This window comes from Patagioenas fasciata, chromosome 7 (genome assembly GCF_037038585.1).
Source record: "Patagioenas fasciata isolate bPatFas1 chromosome 7, bPatFas1.hap1, whole genome shotgun sequence".
NCBI classification, from domain to species: Eukaryota; Metazoa; Chordata; class Aves; order Columbiformes; family Columbidae; genus Patagioenas; species Patagioenas fasciata.
Window position 1 is genome coordinate 13,378,905 of NC_092526.1, and position 20,336 is coordinate 13,399,240.

At 42.2% G+C, this 20,336-nt stretch overlaps 1 protein-coding gene across 5 annotated transcripts in view; it reads right to left on the reverse strand.

Annotated features, from left to right (window-relative positions):
- The window catches only part of GLI2 (GLI family zinc finger 2), a 194,597-nt gene extending 189,058 nt beyond the window's left edge, over nt 1–5,539 (reverse strand). For 4 of the 5 annotated variants that reach the window (XM_065840950.2, XM_065840947.2, XM_065840949.2 and 1 more), the window contains exon 1: nt 5,322–5,539. The gene's annotated coding sequence lies outside the window, so the exon portion shown is untranslated. Of the gene's footprint in view, nt 1–3,356; nt 4,292–5,321 lie in introns of those variants that run through there. The other variant, XM_071810865.1, reaches the window with a different exon arrangement.
- Between the last annotated feature and the right edge of the window lie 14,797 nt (nt 5,540–20,336).

The window sequence follows — 20,336 nt, forward strand, 5'->3', positions numbered from 1 at the left end:
AAAAAAAGAAGAGACTTAAGTATGTCACCTGAGATGATCTAGATACTGAAACTATTTGTAAGTTAACAAAAGCATTTGCATCACAAAGCGCTCTGGGGCAGCACCAAGGCAAAGCAGATGTGTAATGAACAAGTATCACAGCACCAAAACAATCAGGATTGTAAATAACTACTACTAATCTGCAATCCTTTAAATTTGGGTTTAATTGCTAGGCAGCAAATACGTTTCATTCTTGAAGGGGTAAAACGTTCTGCGGAATACACACTTTAAGGTATTTAGGCAGAAGCACCACAGTCAAGAATCTGAATGTCAGGAGGGCAGAGAAGAAAAGACAAGCAGCAGGGCTGGATCTGCCATGAGATCGCAACATTAAACAAACTTTTCCCTGGAACAGAATTAATAATGCAGCCGTCCCCACTGTATGTACTGTAAGTGCTGCAGGAGTGACACAATGACACACATGGGAGGCAAGAGGGTAGTGACTATAGAACAAAATTCAATCTAGCACTAATGAATAAAAAGTTCCTTTTATTTCTCTGTTGTTTTTGGTTCATTAAATTTTCCACAGATTTGCGGAGAAGAAAATGTGATCAATAAACCTTGACAAAAGTGAACATGTGAAAAAGGCGAGAGAAAGGCACAGGAAGATAAAAGTGATATCCCGATCACAGATTTCAGAGGCAGATGACCAGAGCTTTGGGCTGCTGAATAATCTGAATAGACCATCATTTCTTTACAGCCTTTTACTTTCTTTTCCCTGACTGTTGGAACTCTTCATTCAATACAATAGTAGATGCACTAAAACTTTTTTTCTTATGCTAATGGTCGAAATGGGGCACTCACAGTTAAAACATACTTCCCACCAACTTGTTTTCTTTAAAAAAAAAAAAAAAATTAACCTATTCAAGTTAAACTAAAATGTCAAAGGCAGCTTAAGGCTTACTTTCACTATTCGTCAAAATTAATGGTTTTCTCCCCAGCAGATACAAAAAGAAAAGACTTGAATGAGGATAAAGCTGCTAAATTCTTTTCATATGAAAAAGAACACTTAGAAAGTAAAAAGAAATACATCCACTACAAAGATCCTGGTACCTACAGTTCTAATTTGTATTGTTTCCTCTTGGAATATTTATAATTGCAGAAAGATGACAGCGAATCACAAATAATTGTGAAAGGATGAGAAAATATTCACCAGTGACTCATGTTTGGGGCAGCCATGCCCGTGAGAGCACCAGAAATACTTCCACTCATTACAACAGCGACCTGAAGGAACCAAATTTAAAACGTTTTCTAATTTGGGTGACCACTTCCAGGCACCAAGGCCTCTTTTTCAGTGATACTGCATATTCACAAATCCCAAAGAACTTTTATGGCTCTGAACTTTTGAATTACAGGACAAGTTTCCTGTTCCCTTCAGTGCAGCATATTTCAGCTTTTGTGTATTTGGTCTTGTTCACAAGAAGTTAAAGGGTATGAGGTGCAGTTCTACAGTAGATGAGCATGAATAAGGAAAAGTTCTGCGGTCTCTCCTGGACCATTCGTGTCTAACATGTTCACTTTCAACTGGAACTATCCCACAGAAAATTAGACCACGTTACCCAGTATTTCCATTCCAGTCACTTATTCACAAGGGAAACCTGCAATTTTGCCACTTCAGCTAACAAGAGTACTGTGCGAGATCCGCTTCTCATTACCTGTACACCAAATACCAGTGAATTCTAGAAGAAGCACATCTATGGGATCTGCTGTATACATGGGTCAAGAATTGTACATACGACATACATAGACAAATATTTGTGTGTGTATATATACATAGAGATGCACAGGCACACGTGTATTATTTAAATCCTAACATGATGCCTTCTCTCTGTCATTCATACTAGGATTCATTCTTTGCTACTATTTTATTTAGTGTTGTTTTAATTATTTCCCAAATACCTCCTGTTGTTTTGGTTTTCTTTAAAAGGGCCCTGGGAAGAGAGCTGAAGCAAACCCTAAATACCACTTAATGCTTTGTGGCAAGTTGTCCAAATGCACAACTGTTTAAAATATTTACCCAGGTATATAAGGGGGTTGCGCAGCTCTCAAACAATGCCCTGGAATCTTTCCCATCAGCAAAAAAGCAGACAAAAAGCAGAGACTGCTTAACCTCAATGCCTCAGCAGCAAGTGAGAAGTGCAAATATCACATTTCTGTAAAGCCCTGGAAGCTTCATAGAAATGGAGTGGCAACTAATTAGTTTGATGCTATAGTCACATCTAATGTTCCTAAGTAGCTTCTTTGAAAAAAACTCGCTCCCTTGAAATCCTTGGCCGGATTATTAAGTGGAGGCTTTGTGACGGGGCAATAGATAGGTGTTTGCTGCACAAATACATACAGATTTTGGTGACTGCTTACTGAATCCACTGCCTTCGCTAATCTGCACTGGAAACTTCACTATGAACAGAGCACTTCTCAGAATACAAAAGCATGAAGTATCTGTGTACCTTTCAGACTACAGGGCAAACAACTGGCTTACAGTAGCCCATCAAAAACAGGGGGAGACAGTTAACCGAGTGCTCTCCATGCTTATGAGCAAAGAATGAGGCTCATGCCATGAATATCTTAGGTCAGATGTTCTACCATATCCTCAAACAAAAAAGATGGGGCAGAGGACTGGAAAACTCATTAGTGAAAGTCAAACTCTCTCAATAAAAGTATCAGTGTCACAAAAAACATGTTTTTGACTTATACAGTGCTGTAGTGATCACACAACCTTTCCAGTGTACAGCTGATGACACAGCCCCAGAGCCTGGACAGCTTCTATGCAAATGTGTCACTGAAAAGGAAGTTGGGGTATAAACCTTTAAGGTCATTAAAATCACAGAAACCACAGTCAAAAACGGTTCTTTGCCACAAAAGTATAAACTGGTGTTCAAAACAATGCCAAAAACTTTGGTCATTATATATGCATGCTGCAAAAAGACTGTCTTTTCTAAATGAAACTTCAGTATTCACTGTGACATTAGGGAATGCAGGTTGCTGTGTACTGTCTATCTGAGGTCAAGTCCTGGAGGTTTTTTTATACAAGTATAAACAGGAGTAGCTTCAATAAAATTATGCTAGATTTATGCTGGCATATACATCTAGTTCAAAATCTTCCATGACTCTAATTTTTCTCTAAATAACCTAACATGAACAGTATTTGTCCATCTCTATACACCCCCTTTGACACACTGAGAGAAAAGACACTGAAAGGAAGTTGGAAACAATCCTCAAGATCTGTTTTTTCTTTGAAGAACAGCAGTTGCATTTCTGGGCACTTCAAAGTCACGTACTTTAAGCAATAACAACATTCAAGATCAAGTAAATCTTACCTCACCTTGCTTTAAAGATTACTTCTTTCACAAACATATACGAGAGGCTTGCATATACACATACCCGTAGATGAGTAGCTCATCTTCAGTGGATCAGGCACTTCTCAGTGCTACAGACAGGTCATGTTTTCAATCAAATGACAAATTTCCAGGAGTTGTTTACAGTGGAAAAGCCATAATGAATTTTCTTCTGTTCTTAAAAGTTGTCAGTTTTGCAATAACGTTCAATATGACATTTTTTATTGCAACTCAAAGTTTGACAGGTGTCAACATTTCCTGAAGTTCCAGCCAAAATACAAATTACCATATCCACCCATCAGAAAAGTCGAACCAAACCAATTCACACCAAATGTAGTTGCTATATGCAGCAATTACCCTGCATTTCAAACATCTGAGGAGAATAAACAATCGTTTAGCAAGATTCTCTTTTCCAGGTGAATGTAGTTTCTTTCCTAGTGAAGTGAACTAGGTTTAGGACAAAAAAATCCCAAACCATTTTTTTTTTTTTTAAAGCAAGGTAGCTAGAACAAACAGATCAAATCAGCAAGTCTTATAACAAATCAGTCCATTCCGCTTCTGTATATTTTGAATTTCATGGCTTATTTGCTTTACTTTTTTGGCACCAGCCCCACAGTGCATGCCAATACAATATTTGTTTAAATGCTGTTTTATGCAGTATGCTAGTCAAACGTTTACTTTCAAATTCTTGTACATCCCTAGAGCCTCAGCTTAAAAAGAAAAAAAAATTTGTAGGGGATTGGCAGGGGTGGACAAAGTTTTACAACTAGTCCCTTTATCTGCGGCTGTAAAAATATAAACATGATACACCAATAAAATGCTAATTGCTACACGCACAAAGGTGGGCATACAGGTTCCCAGCACCTGGAGCTGTATGCAACACGAGGGCTTCTATAGGAAGGTACAAGTTTGGCCGGCTCAGCCCGCGGTGAGCCCCACGCCTGGACACTGGCTCCCGCGCCCCCATGTACCGGGGGTTGAAACCGCGCCCCGACACGGACCCTGCACCCCCGGCAGTGCCCGGTCTGGCCCCGCAGAGGGGCCGCGGCTTTGCGCGCACCGCCACCGCGCCCGCGGAGGAGTCGCAGCCCCGTTTCTGGAAGTTTTGAAGCCCAGGCTCCAAGTAAACAAAACAAAAATATATTAAAACAAAAAATCCCATAACCGTCGGAAAAGCCGGTAGCAGGGCCAGTGGCAAGACCACTGGTAAACCATCCTAAGCCCCTGCGCTGGAAAAGTCAGGTTTCCCAGGAAATGATGGCAATCACTTGAGGCAGAAAAGGCATCTAGATGAGCCCATCTCCCTCCCCGCCTCCCTGATTGTTTTAAAGCCACCGAGTCCGAGGGAAAAACTCTCGACTCCCTAAGTCCTTAATAGGATTGGAGTCCGGGTCTCTCCAAGCCGCTCCTCATCACACAGGGATCAAGTTGCAGCAGGGAATTTTTTAAATTCCTCAGCAAATATACTTGTCGAAAGATTGTCCCTCCCGGAGGGGGGATCGGTAGCGAGGGGTAGGGGGCAACTTAGTATTTTTTATAAAAAGGCAAACCCACTTCTGGCTTTGGGCAGCCCGGTTGTCCGCCGGGACCCGGGGCAAGGCGGTCCTGGCAGCCGCTCGGGGCTGGCACTGTCACCGTAGCCCCCGGGAAACACAATGGCCGTGGAGGCACGGCCCGAAGCTCGGTCCCGGGGGGGTCTGGTCCGGGGCGGGGGGCCCACACATCAGGCGCGCACATACACACTCGGCCGCATCCGTCGTGCTCACCTGCGGGGGGGACACGGGACGGAATCCCCTGGACACCCGCTGTGAGGACACCCCCTCGCAAAATTTCTACCCCCCCTCACCGCACCCCGGCGCAAGGCACCTCTGATAAAAGCGGGAGAAGAGGGGGGGGGGGGGGGAATAAAAAAGCACAGTGAAAAGACACAATAAGCATCAACTTTACCCAAAAAGCGGAGCAGCAAGTTTTCAGCAGGCGAGTGGTTGCTGCGGAGCAGAGCTGCTCCTCCGGACCCCCATCATAAACTTGGGGGAGGGGGGCGTGGGAGGGACTTTCCCTCCGTCCTTCCCTTTTGTGCCGCTCCCCCCCGCTTCGCTCCTCGCCAAAAGCTGCCGCGAATCCCGGCGGCGGCGCGACGTTCCCCCGGCTGCTGCCGCGGAGCAGCTCCGCGGAGGCGGGCAGGGATGGAGGGAGGGAGGGAGGGCAGGATAGAGAGAGGAAGGGAGGGCCAGGGGCACTTTGGAGAGGTGCGGGATGCCGCGGCTGCTGGGCGGCTCCTGCTGCCCATCAGCCCGGGCCGGCGGCGGGACACGGCGTGAGCACACATATACGTACTTTTACATATACACACACATACATACACACAGGCTAAAGTTGAGCAGCCTGCAGGGGAGACTCTGGAGAGCTTTCAAGCCCTGACACAAGAGAAAAACTGGCTGTAGGGTCTGTTTCCTCTTTCCTTCCCCCCCCCCCCACCCCGTCTCTCCTCCTTTTTTTAAAAAAAAAGGGAAAACAATCTTCCCACCCTTTCTAAGCGGGAGCAGCGGACCGCTGCGGCTACTCTCTCCTCCCATCTTTTCGTCCTGGATCATCCCTCTCTTCGCGGCGAACCGCACCATTTTGAGTGCGGGGCTTTCTTGCAGCCGGGGTATGGATCCGCTCCCCCAGCCCGGCCCCGCCGGCAGTCCCCCCTCACCCCGCTCAGCTGGAGGGCATCTGCAACAAAACCACAAAAATCCCCCTTCTTCGGGGAAAGTAGCCCCCCTCCTTCCCTCATACAACAAAAGTTTGGCCTTGTGCAGATTCACTCGCGCCGAAGCAGGGATGGAGCTGGGGTGTGTGAGGGAGGTGGTTTTCCTCCAACTTTGGTGTGTGTGTTTTTTCTTCTTTTTCTTTTTTTAATTTTATTTTTACACGGGAGTTTATGCCCCTTTGCAAGCCCCCGCCCCGCCGCGGCTGGAGACAGCGAAACCCCGCGGAGCATCTGCGCACCGCGGCCAGCCCGGCCCGGGCTGCGGCCGCACACCGGCGGGGAGCCGGACGCGGGCGGCTTCAGCCTTCGGGAACATCTCCGTCGGCGAAGCGTTCATTAAAGATCGTTCCCTAAGAGCGGTAACCAACCTAGCCCGAGCATGAGAATCTATTTTCATGCTCGTGTTTGGGACCGAGGTTGCGAGGAGCAGAAAAAGAATCTCCCAAAAATACTCCGCTCCCACTCTGAATATTTTCACTTTTTGCACTGATCTGGTGCATTAACAGTAATACCAATGAGGAATGCAGCAGTTCTAACTTGGACTTTGGCCAGACTGGGCTTGTTACTTGATTTGTTTTGATTTCTTTGGCTATGGAATTTGTCAAAAGTTTAAAGCGCAACCAGATGCTGCTGGGGAGGGTCACTGCTCTGTAACCTAGAGCAAGCTGAAACTCGCTGTATCATCAGGGTATCTGACTCCCCAGGATTATGGCCAGTACCATGGCAACCACATGCCACATCAGCCCCCAGCTTCACTTCGAGTTCCTTGGGCAGTGTTAACACTTGCCAGTGGATTTGCCCTACACGAAGCCCAGGCCTGGACAAGTCGAAAATGAGCTTTATGTCACTCAGAAACCTTCCTCTTCTAGCCTTTGCAAAGCAACCTGGTCAGACCCCAAGCTCAATACTGCAATGTTAATCCTAAAAACTTGAACCAATTTGGGTATCTTCTGTCTAAAAGCTTGGAGGCACTTTTTTTTTTTTTTGATGGTATTAGAAGGCTGATACTTGAGGGTGACAACTGGCTCCATGCACTCCCAAGTTCCATTTATTCCATTCAGATAGCTTGGGGAGGACTATGAGGCAACAGGGGCTTTTTGCCAACCACCAACATTGCAACATTTCTTTTGGTCAAAGACTAGCACTAGCATGCACCTACTATCTCATCCAAAGAAATTCCCTCCTCTCCCCATGGTACACATGCAGTCTGTGCTGGCACAGCAGCATAACCTTACCCCAGGTGGATAAGTTTGTGCTGAGAGGAGTTTCATTGCACCTACTGTCAAAGACCAAAGGAGAGGGGGGCTTTAGTTTCCAAAAGTAGGAACAAACCAAGTCTTTGATCTCCAGAAAACAAAGCCCACTTGTATTCCCAGGTTACTTTACTGAGGAAAGATGACCTGGCAGCTTGGGAGGGGGGTTAGAACATGAGATTTTTGGATGGACCAAAAGTAAAAAAAAATATCATTAGATATGTTCTAAATTCTAGCTGCATAGTTACAAACACATATACATCCAGACAGTTGGCTGATGACATTTTTAAAATCAAAAGAAGGATGAATTAAAGGATTAATTCAGGGCAGCCATAAAATTAAGAAGGAAAAATTTCCTTTCTAGAATTAATAGAAATCAATCCTTTAGAAGACTGTGATTTTTAACTCCGAATGGAATCTCCTCCTTTTTGTCAGAAGGATGATGGCTGGTGACCGCTGGAGTTTTTTGAGAACTTTGAGTCGGCTTTTACATTATCTGACTGCTGTAGCTCATCCATCCTTCCCTCTCTCGCTCTGCTCATTGAACTGCCCTCTCTTAATCTTCCATAGGTGTCCAAGATTAAATAGATGAAAGAATGACTGACATTTGGTATACATAAAAGAACCAAAATATGAACAAGGGGTCAAAGTGCAGCTCTTCCCTCTGGTCTTCCCTCCTGCTCTTGTGCAACCTGATTGGGATGAAACCACGTAGGGATATAAAGATGTATGACAATGTACACTTACTATACCTTGCTGTAGTATGAGTGTGTGGATATAGAGGATATATTCAGAAACATTCTGAACTAAGGGAAGAGGTTTCTTTAATTACAATTTTTTTTTTTTAAAAAAGCCTCTCAGAAGGATGAAAGATTGACATACCACCAGGTCCAGGATTGCTAATCTGGGATCTGTCCCACTTCTGTTAGGTCAATGGAATGAATCTGATTAGCCACAGAGGAAGTTAGACTAGCCTCAAAAGGTACAAATGTGGCTTTTAAAATGTTTGATATCGTTCTGAAACAAGACTCTATTTTTTTTATTTAAGAAGATATTTAATGAAAATTGTTGAAAAACCAATGGGAATGCTCCATTCTGTTGTGTTCGTGTCTATAGGATTTATTCCTATAAATCTTCATAGATCCTCATGATAAATTAACAGGCCCATCTGAGTATTCCAAAGGATACTCACGGGTAGAAGCTACCAGAAAAAAATTTGCATTTAAATATTCTTCTCTTTTAGAATGGAAAAAATAATTACATGTGGGATGATCACTAGGAGATAGAGGCCTAAAAACATGTTTTGCACGACTCCTATCTTCATGATATCTGGTTTAAGTCCAAGTGGGAAGCAGTACATGATCAGTTCTGCCCTGATTTAAACAGCTGTACAAGCTCTGGGGTCAATGAAGTTGCATCAAGTCTGAATGTACCTCATATCTATAGAAAATAATTAATCACAGTGATATTTAATAAATTAACAATGTTATGTGCAATGCTGGCTCAGAATTTGCTGGGAGAATGGGGAAGATCTTTTGGCACAATATATTCCCTTCTTTTTTAAAGTAGCCCTGTTACCTGGGGGAAATCGTAACCGTGGGTAGACTAGAAGATAATACTCATTGGGATGATATGCAGCTCTGATTCCTATCTGCCTCCAAGTGTTGTCTCTTGTTTAAAGCTTCAGTGCTAAGTTCTTTGAGGCAGATGCCATCTTCCTGCATTTTACATTTTGGTTAAGCCTTATTCTATTTTTCTTCTCTCCGAAGTATATCCAAACTGTAACTGCAATGCTAATTTCCTGATAGCTGCTTTTTGCCTTTTTCCCTCCCCCTGCCCGCCCCTCCCCTGCACTGGAAAGATCCATTCTTGCCAGGTTTAATCTATATTAGATCATGAATACTGAGCTAATGCCATAAACTCTTCTAAGGTTTTGCCATGGTTACAAAAGGATTCTTCCATGCTACATCTGCAAAGGAGGTGATACTTTATTTACTGCAAAACTGTCTTGGAAGCCTGCCATTCATTTCAGAGAGCATGCAAGATCTTATTCAACTTTAAACAGAAATTGAAATGTCCTGCTAAAAGACGACCTTGTTCACATGACTATATATACTGAAATTACTGCTGGTAAAATGATAAGCAAACCATTTAAATGTTACATTCACCATGAACTAAGAATATAGATGTCATCCATTACCTGTCTTAGCAGAAGGGCAGAAGCTTCTTCAAAATCCAGAGAGCCTGTCATGTTTGCGTAGTTTTCAAGAAGCGTCACACTTATGGCTGCTCTTGCCAGACCTGGCCTGTTCTTTAATGGTGAGAGGTCCCTTCTCACTTTCATATCTGGAACAGAAAGCACATTTTGCTCTAAAAGTAGGAACTCCAAGCACTTGAACTGTGGAAATTTTAACATGAAAAGCTGGGTCTGGGTCTTTGTCTCTCATGGTATTTCCAGCTGCAGAAAAAAAGCAATACAATGTGCTTATGTGGGAAAAGGAAAATTAGTGGCACTGCAGGATCACTGCTATTTGGCACGGGTATGAAAACAAAAAGTATAGTTTCTGATGAACGGTCTTTTCTCATGATCTTTTGGAGTTTCTCCTTCTTTATTCCTTCCCTCCCTGTCCCTCCAACCGCAGCCCCCGCTGCCAGCTCAGGGATGGGCTACAGGGCTCTGCCTGCCTGGGGGCTGAGAAAGGAAAAGGGCAGCACATCAGCCCCACAGGGCTCCTTCTGGACTTCTCCTGTCCCCAGTAAAAGGCTTGGTTTGATGAGGAGCCAAATAACAATTCTCTTGCCCAAGGTTGACTGCATTACTTGAAGTGTGCTGTCTCCTTCGAGGGAGGAGAGCAGGGACTGGGACGTACCAAATAGCATCTGGAGTACCTCTACATGGCACTGTGTGAAGAACTGCGACACAACTGCTGTTACCACTGTACAGAAAGCAAAACTCGGCCATCAGTATGAAGTTAATGAGATTTGTTTGAAGCTATATTTACATTTCATGAAGGAAAACTAAGGAGAAGACTTCTCATTGACTTCAGGAAAAGAAAACTTGTTAGGTTTTGCAGAAAAACAGAAAACCCTGTCAATACAAAATTAATAATCTGGTGCTTTACATGTTAAACTACATTGCATGTACACACTGTGTAACATTGTATATATAGTGATAAATGTTTTGCACTGATTTGCCCTGATGCTATACTTCTGAAACACTATCTACAGTGGCCAGTGATTCTAATAAAAGTTTGTCCTTTCCCCAGCCAAAAAATCTTTATCCATTTAACCTTTACAGTTCCATAAGTATCAATCAAGATATCTAATGCTTATCTCATCCAAGCTGAGATAAAGAATCCCTGATAAAGCTGGAAACAAACTCCCAATTCCTAGACCCAAATTCAGGCTACTAGATAATGCTGTCTCAAGAAGAAAGCCTTTGTCAGAACTCAGTCTTCTTTCTGCTACCCTGACTTTCAGGATAGATAAAGTGTTTGAAAACATCTCACCTTATTTGCTTTTGTAAGTCACTTCTTCTGAGTCTTTCAGAAGAATTATTAATATTCTAGATGAAATGTCAGTAAAAGCATGGACTGTTGCACTAGTCCTAGTGTTAGGAGGCTGTAAAGGAATAAAAATATTAGAAACAAGAATATGACCATATCATCTACATCTCAGGCTTATTGTGAAATGAGGGCTGCTTTCTCAAGAAAACTTCTGCAAGAGTTGCGGAAAGACAGCCGAAGTTGCATAAATGCTAAGAGTTTTGGAAAGGGTTCTTAATATTCAGTACTCAAATTTTCAGAGGTAGCCTGCCTTATTTGAAAATCAGGTGTCCACAAGTTATCTCAAGTCAAGCATTCAAAATATTGATCCTTTACTGTAAATCTTTACTAACATCTTACGGCGATGAGTGAAAAATGTGGACATGAGTGTATGAAACTGCTGGCTGCACAGTATGAGGTGTCTGAAAACTGTATCAAGCCCAAGTGAATTTCCATTACATTTGTTCAATAAGTGAGTGACGTCAACATCTCGAATCAGGACCCCATATCCTTAAATAATACTGCCCACAGAGGTCCAGCCTGGTTTTGCTGAAGAGACAAGTAATGTTTGCAATCATACCTAATATATTTCAAATTGGCTATATTGTTTATAGATTACTTATGTCAAAACTGGTGAATTCTCCAGTGTGCTTTAGGATTTATGCACTCTAGTTCTTTGCAAGGTTTGTTCTTATTTGTTGCTACCTGCAAAAATATATCTCTTGGCCCCAATTCACAGTAGAACAATGTTAGGTCATTATTCCTTGAATTGTTAGGCTGTAAAGAAGCAATTTCTCACTAACCTGTGACACAGGAAATTGTGATTCTGATGTCAGGTCATTTCTGGAATTCCTTTTACAACAATCTGTTTTTCTGTCAACAAATGACATTTATGTATTATTTCCAGAAAGTGTAGGCTTCGGTATTTTTGCGTGTATATGTTCAATATTTCTCTTCTGCCTTTTATTCCGTGTAGCCCGGAGTTTTAATATATGATTCAACTGATAAATAAATATATTTTGATTGATAGTACAAATACCTTGTAGATTAAACTAGTGATACTTTAAAGTGCTTCTCAGAATAGTTGAGTTTCCTGTTTCTGTTCTCACTGAGTTTTCTTTTGTGAAGCATTGTGATGATTAATGCTGGGATACCCCTTTTCTCTAGATTCTCTACTGAATTTATTGTGTTGTTCAGTGCTCCTCATGAAGGGAACACAACCCAGACAGCCACTGTGCCAAGATTTTATACCCTCTTTAATTGAGTTTGGTGTTATGAACCACAACCACTAGTAAGGTTCAGAACCTCCTCTTAGGATAAGAAAATAGATATGTTTTAGCAATATACTGCATCTTAATGCAGTTATTTTATTCTACTCATTTAAAATTGAGTGACATGTAAAACATTTGACAGATGACAGTGTGCATATGTTTTACCAATAAATATGCATACTGACTACACAAGAAGTGGCTTATTGGCAGAATACATTTTACATATACTTAGGGAATTGATGCTATAAAGTTACACATCCACAGAGACAAAAGTTGTTTCCATTGAAATGCACAACATCAAACCTTTCCACAGAATTAAACCACTTCACTCGCTCATTTATTTGTTATTGGGTTTTAGGATAACATGTAGAGCTAGGTAGATCTATAACACTGCTATGATTCCCTTTATTTCCAGAAATGTCCCAAACGTTTCCAAAATAGAGCCCAAGTCCTGCTGGCTTTACACAGAGAAGATGATCTGTGCATGTCTCATGGGCTAATCAGATGGGATATACGTAGTGCTCAGTGTTAGATAATATACTAGATCATGTAGCCATACACAAGATAAATGTGCAACTTCTTTACATTAAAATCACATTGAGTAGCACTACAATAAGTGCCTTTGGCTTAAGTGCAGTAGCTCTTTAATAATCCAAGACAATTTAGGTCTGTTAACATATTTATAGAACCATAGCATCAGCAGAAGGTGACTGACGACTACATAAACTTTCACCAAAAGTCTGAAATGCATTTCTACCACCTTCTAACCACATACTCATTTAAAACCATTGTTTTCTATGCATGGATTCAAGTTGAGTTTTCCAAAACAGAATGAAAATTACAACTGTTATAAACAAACCAAGACCAAATAAATTCCATCCCTAGAAACTTCCAAAATTTGAAATGGACAAATCCTATAAAAAATACTGTAGTAACAATCTTATGCACAAGGAGAAGATAAATTATGTTACTAGTATGTAGTTTATCAATCCTTTATTTCCTCAGAATCAGCAATCATTTTTTTTAGCATAAAACATGAAAATAAACCCATGATATTATGTTGATATAAAAATGTGGGATACATCTGGTTTGTTGTAATATGACCTATTAGTAGACCAATTAATCTGCTGGTATCACTGCAAAATTCTCAAATCCAGCTGGCAGAGCCAATATGACGTAACCTAAATACTAATGGTAGCATGGTGAAAATGACAGAAAATGTAGGCACCATGCTGAGCACCTGATCTAGGAGGGCATTGCTCCAGGTTTCCTATGTGTCAATGCAGAATGAGATACTTGTGCACAAGTCATATCAGAACACATTTAGTCAGGCTGTTGATGTGAGTTGCCCTTTGGAGAAGCTGTGCTTTTCCCCAGCTTCCTAGGCAGCCCCAGGGGGAGCTGAGCTTCCCCAAGCCAGGTGCTCACCATGTGAACACCTCCCTACTGACCATGCAGATTGTAATCGATGCAAAGAACAACATTCCTCTCTACAAAGATCATCTTGAGATGCTGACAAACACTGAATACAGCCCAGTGGTCCTGATTTATTAATAAATTCAAAATATCAGAAAGAATACTGTTTAAAGCCCTTCTGTCATTTGATCACAGCACCCCAAAGCAGCAGTAGGGTCCCCTCATAACAGGGCAGGTAACTCACGGGATCCTGGTGCAACCCAACAGTTCACCCTGCCCTGGACTTCTCTTAGCACATCTACCACAACTCATCTAGAAAATGTGCAATATTCTGATATGAGCATATTTAGCCCAGCAAACATTTTGTTATACTGCTAAATTACATTTTCCCCTTCGGAGCACAAAAGAATAAATTGTGGTAAAAGTAATCAGGTATACCCTGAAGGACTGTGCCTGCCCAGCCTTTTCCTTGGCTTTCAGAGAACATCACAGTTACTGTCTGAAGTGTGCACCACCTGTGAAAACCACCACAAGAAAAGAGTGAGTCTACAGCACTTTCCATCAGCCCATGTTGGGTCCCTGATGTTCCTGGGGATGTTACACACAGTCCATGTCTGTGTTTCTTTCTAAATGTTCTCTAGTCAATGCCAATTTCATACAGCTTTTCTAAAGAGTGCACCACCCAGATGAGTCCAGAGAAAAACCCAAAGGAAACATGGAAAAAGAAAAAGGGTAGAGCTGATGTATACATGAGACAGTGTGTATCTATATCCGGTAGCCAAAGGGTAGAAAGTACCAACTGTATTGTAGGAGAATAACTCAATCAAGGAATGACACAGGCAGAACCACGAGAAAGCACACAACAAACAAAACCTGCAGTTCAGAAGACCACGGTGAGCCCTGGGTCTTGTGTGGTTACAGCCCCTGAGGAAATGGCCCATCCCAGCTACAACACTTTCCTGGGAGTAAAGAGCTCCAGTCACAAATGTGGTTCAGGGCATTGCAAAATTTGCAGCTGAGCTGCAGTCTCCTTCCCACCACCACCTTTGAAGAAAGTTGTTGTGAGCTGCAAAGCACAGCCTTCCATGGCATGGCTTGAGATAGCTGAGCAGAAGGTGCTACAGAGGCTCAGAGCACTGATGTTTAATTTACTCTGGCAATTGTCACTGGAATTACTGAACAGTAGGAGAGGGGTTCACATGCTTCTAGGGCAGTGTCAACAATACAGCCACAGAAATTAAAGTCAAAGAGCAGTTTTGAACAATTCTAACTCTGATAACAGTTCAGCAAGGGGAACTCAGCCTCATGAGGTGCAGCCAGCAAAGTGGAGCAGTTTGGTGACACTCAGGAGTTCTGCGTGATGCTGTGGGGTTTGTACTGCAGAACATCTGGAGGAGGGGGTGCGAATGGATTACATGCTTTTTAAAAATACCTTTCCCTAGATTTGAATTAGTAATCATATTTCTTTCACCACTTCAGTCTCCAGAAATTTTTCAGTCTCTCATTTTTGTTTCTGAAAAAAAAATCAAATTCGTAAGATCTTTTGGAAACAAAGCGGTCAGGGTCCTTTCCTTGAACTTCATCTGAAGGCAAGGTAAACATTGCCTTCTCACATCATGCTGGAGCATCATCTCAGTGAACCAGCGGGAGGACTGCCATCAGCTGAGTCACCAAGACTGCTTCCAGTAGCTCCTCTGTGGTCCTTGAGGTATCCAGCCCCAGAGTAGCATTGACCTTGTCTGACCTCAGAGGACTTTTGAGAGCCCAGTACAAAGAAATTTGAGTGTAGGCTATTATCTGAGGGGCTCCTTCATGCATGCTAAGTGGGATGGCTTCACTGCCATGAGTAAAAAGTTCATGAAGAAAACGAAGCACAGTAAGTAACTCCCTGGTATGGAAATCACCCATGTGAAGACTATTTTACAGCATCCGGCACAGACAGGCTTAAGCAACAACCCAGTTGTGGTACAGTGCATGGCAAGAGTACAAAACCCACAAGAGGCAGATCCGATGGAGTGAGCTATGGGGATTCTTTCAGAGAAGCAGCAAGAAAATCCTCTGAAGCTTTCCATCCTGTGTTCTCTGTATGTACCACATCTGCTCCAGAACGATGAAAGACTATTTTAGGCACATTTTATGGAGTTTTAAAAAATGTTATTGGGACTATATTTTGTATCCCTTTGCCAGTAAAGCCAGATGACTGCACCATGGGCTAGATCTCCAGATGGTTTAAATCATTGGTCTTGCTCTAATTTGCTCTAGCAAAGGATCTGGCCCCATGAGTCAGGTAGATGGAGCTATAAAGAATGCGCCAAATGAGCTAAAATAGCTTTTCTAAAAATAAATGCTACAACAGGACTTTCAGTGCTACACATACGTATTAGGTCTGTCAAAACAGTGTTGCCAATCCAAAGCGTTCAAAACTCATGAGCTGGGCATGAGGTTGGCTTTCAAAAAACCCACAAGATTAAAAAGAAACAAGCAAACAGTAATATCTATGTACCTCTTTTGATTTTCATTCTTGCATTTTTTAAGTCTTCAGGACAAACCTTAGTTATGTTTTAAAGCTTTTTCTATATTTTTTTCTATTTCCCTCTGCTTTGAAGCAGCAGGGTTAGAAACTTGCTGCTAAGAAAAGAATGGTAAAAAAAAAAAAAAGAGAAAGAAAGATTCTCATGTAATTACCTGACTCCAGAAACCAAGCTTTTAAGAAGAATATCATGAGACTCATGATAAAATCATGAGAGTTGGTAACACTATTAATGAGCTGGAAATGATATAAAGCTCCCACTTCTGCAGTGTATGAAACATAGGATTTTTAATCACAAGTTTTTCATGCACAGAAAACCTGTCACTGCCATATAACTGGTCTTTTCATTGCTGTTGGTCTTCAGATTTCCATGAGATCAATTCAAATAGTTTCTAGGGATCTTCTGTTTGTGTGTAGCCAAAACAATATTTGGCAACAAAAGACTTTTGCAGCAAATTACAGATGGACACAAACAGGAATGTGCTTGAAGCAGGCTGGAAGCCTGAAGGAAAGGCTACATCTGACGAAAATGAGTATTTCCACATGGTTGCGTTTGCTGGACTTGTACAGCTGTCTGAAAAGTCAAACCCTCCCTGAGAGATGGATCTGCAAATCCACCTTTTACATTGATAAACTAGTGGGATCCTGGGGCAGGGAAAGAACAAACAAACAAACCCAGAGAATTGCTTTGGCAGCTTGACACCTACAAATGTGCACAGAGAAGCTTACCAGGGGTTAAGGAAGCTTCCAGCAGCACAGGGCAGCGGGATTGTCCTGATTATTTTGTCCAGTCAGTGCTAATCCACCACGACAGAAGTCGTTCAAATTAGATGTGTGAAGAAGCGAGATCACTAACTTCCAGGACCTGGCCAGCTCTGGGCATCATTTGCAAAAAAAAAAAAAAAAAAAAAGAGGTTGGGTGACCTTTGTTTGTCTGACACCATCACAGTCTAAGGACTCGGTCCAGCTGTAACAGGCTCCAATTAGCACTGCAAGACACCAAGGTCCTTACCTAGGTCACAGGAGAGTGGGACATCACTCTGTGCCTTTGAAAACCTATTAGGAAGCACTGATCCTCTCAAATGAAGGTTTGAAAGACTTACACTAGCCTTAGGAAAACAGACACAGATAGGTGTCAGTACATCACACCTCTCTGGGGCTGTTAAAAGGTCCCTATTGCTGAGGCAACAGCACATGACAAAGCTGACACTTCCAGAAGTGTAATTTGTTATTTGCCTTTGTATGCAAAGCTCACACATGTTCCTTCAGAAGTGAAATTTCAGGTGCCAGTGGCTGCTGCATGACTAATTGAGCTGGAATTCCCCTCACTGTTGGAGCTGGGCATGTGAAATCTTCTGTGCTGTGGTTTTAGATGAGGAGACCTTGACACTTAGCAGCTGATCTCCTTCCTTAGCACAGAGGCAGGAGAGCAAACTTAGTTACTGGTAGCAGAGAAATCCACAGACCTGACTCTGATCTCTCTTACACCCAGGTAAAGAAGCAAAAATTCCGTTAAACTCAGTGAATGACACTAGCACAAGCCATCCCCAGAAGAATTTCTTAAGGTTATAAATATCAAATTCCAGAGGAGAAAACCTGGACCCAGCTGAACAGTCCTGTGACTCAAGGTTTTCAAGGGGTCTGTAACAATTTAAAGGTTTGAGTGGAACAGGAAAAATCTGGTAGCTATAGTGGAGTTTGCTTTGAATTTTAAACCCAGAACTGGAACGTGGAGAGCCTCACACAAGCATTGGAGCGCCACAACTGCAGAATTTATTAGTGGGACTTTATGAAGACCTGTACCTGCTGTCATGAAGGAAGCTCACCACTTGCAAGGGGCACAGCACTAGAAAACTCTGCAATACACAGCCAGGAAAGAAATCAGTTCCTAGAAAGTAGTTTCAACTCCTTTGGGATTCAGAGAGGAAAAAGAACTTGGTTTGTGCCACAGTGCTGGACTATTTGAGATGCTCCATGTCCAGAAAGCCACAGCACATGTGCTAGATCTGTACAGGAGCAATTTGGCCAACCCGCTCCTCTTGGCAGAGACCTGAAGTAGCTGTGCAGGTACTATGAAGCTGCAAAACACGCTAGTCCGATGCTCTCAGGAACCCCTCATCCTGCTGCATTTGTACTGAAATGTCAGACTGATGTAAATTAAGTTCTATAAATAAGCAAACAAACCCGTCACATTTTAAACAAATTGATGAAGAGTGCATCACCATACCTATTCTGATTCTAATGTTTCCTTTGTACATGCAACAGTTAATCTACAAAGCTGGCAACTGGACGCTGCTCGTTAACAGACCAGAACTGGGATTTTAACTATGACAATCTGCCATCTAGTGGAAAAATGAGAATCGCACCTAAATCAGGCACTGAAAGTGCTACAAAAATTTTCCAAAACCTGGAAAGAGTGGAATGAGCTATTTTAGAAATGTGGGAGATGCATGAGCAAGACTGTCCATGAATAAATAACTCTAGGTTGACATTCTAATCTCCAAAAGGCCAGAAATTTATAGTATGTATGCATAACATACTTATACCATACACAATGCTTATAACACTACTTGTGCATGTGTACACTTTTATGTTTAAAATACAACTAGCCAGAACTTTATTAAAAGTCACCATATCCAATCCCATTGATATAATAACTGAGCATGGCCTAAGTTATCTTCTAGCTGCTCAACAACGAATTTTCACACAGCTAAGGGAGACTGCACACGGTTTCCCAGCAGCCCTAAGGTGTGCAGACAGTCAGATTTCCCCACAGCAGTCTGTATTTTTCTGCTCTCAGGAGCCAAGCAATGCTGACCTGTGCTTCCAGAGACCTGGGCACAAGTTACTAACTTCTTCCCGAACAGTGCAAGTAACTCTATTGTTCCTCACACCCTCTCCCTGCCTTGTTTCGACATGCAGAAATGACATATACAACATGTTGGTGATTAGCATCCTGGGGATCATATGACAATTTTGAAGCACAGGAAACCTGATTCTCAGGATAATCCTCAAGACAACAGCATTACTGGGTGGGTGACAATACAGTAGTTGTGGGGAGATATTTTTGAAGAGAGCAGCTTAGCAGGAACAATCTGTAAGCGTCAACGCTTTCTAAGAATTGTGTAACTTTCTCTTTACAGTAAATGTATACATTGAAGTTTAATAGGAATACTGTCTGTTAGCAGTGGGCCATTGTAAGTATTTCTGGCACATTTGGATATCAGCTTGCAGCTGCTGCTGGCTGGCTTCATCTGTCTGACCCTGGAAAATACAGAGGTACCACCACATCAGTTCTCTGTTCCCTTAAACCTCATGATTCAGGTAATTCCCTCCACTGTGGCCAGAAGAATTCAGAATGGAGCCCACATTTCTGTGTCTGGCTTTAGGTCTAGACAGAGCTGATTAGTTTGTTCGCTACTGTTGGTTTTGTTTTATACAGATGTGCAATTCCATGCCATGGGAAGATGTTCCTTGAATGACTGGCTCTTGTTTGTTTGTGCTCTACAGGACACAAAGACTTTTGTAGTATGAAGTTTCACCGTCCTTAGTTTACACAAAAATGTAGTTGTTTTAAGTCCAACTCTGCCATCTCGTGGTAGCTTTTAAAAGGTACCGTTGACCCTTCAGTAATTCTGGCGATAACTCTGTATACTGGATACAAAAGATTTTTGCTATAGACCCATAAGCTAAAATATTTGTGATAAAGGCACTCTTCTACACTGCTAGGAATAGCTCCATTCTTCGGTGAGATAGGTTAAGAAGTGTATTACCTCTGTAGCTTTCTGCTTTACATTTTGTCTCAGGTAATGAAAGGCTGACATTTGTTTCACATTTGTGAGGAGGTGACTTGTAGTCAGGTTCACTTCCCAGTTCTCACACAATAGCTCCAATGCTGCAGTGTTTGGATTACAAACAGGGGAGCATTTAAACTCAGGCAACTGCTTCTCCCCCTCACTGAGATCTAGGTAGGAGCCAAGTTTTGAACAAAGCAGTTCAGTCAATTATATGCAAAAATCATTATAAAGCGAAGAGCCATTTAAACTTTTTGGAAAACAGATATTTGTACAGTGCCAAGTACACTCCCACACTGGGACCAGATACTTCAGAGGAAGGAGTGAGAAACTTTGCTTTCAAAGAGTGACTCATCTTGGACTTTTCTTCCCTCCTTGTACAGCCAGTGGTTGGCAAG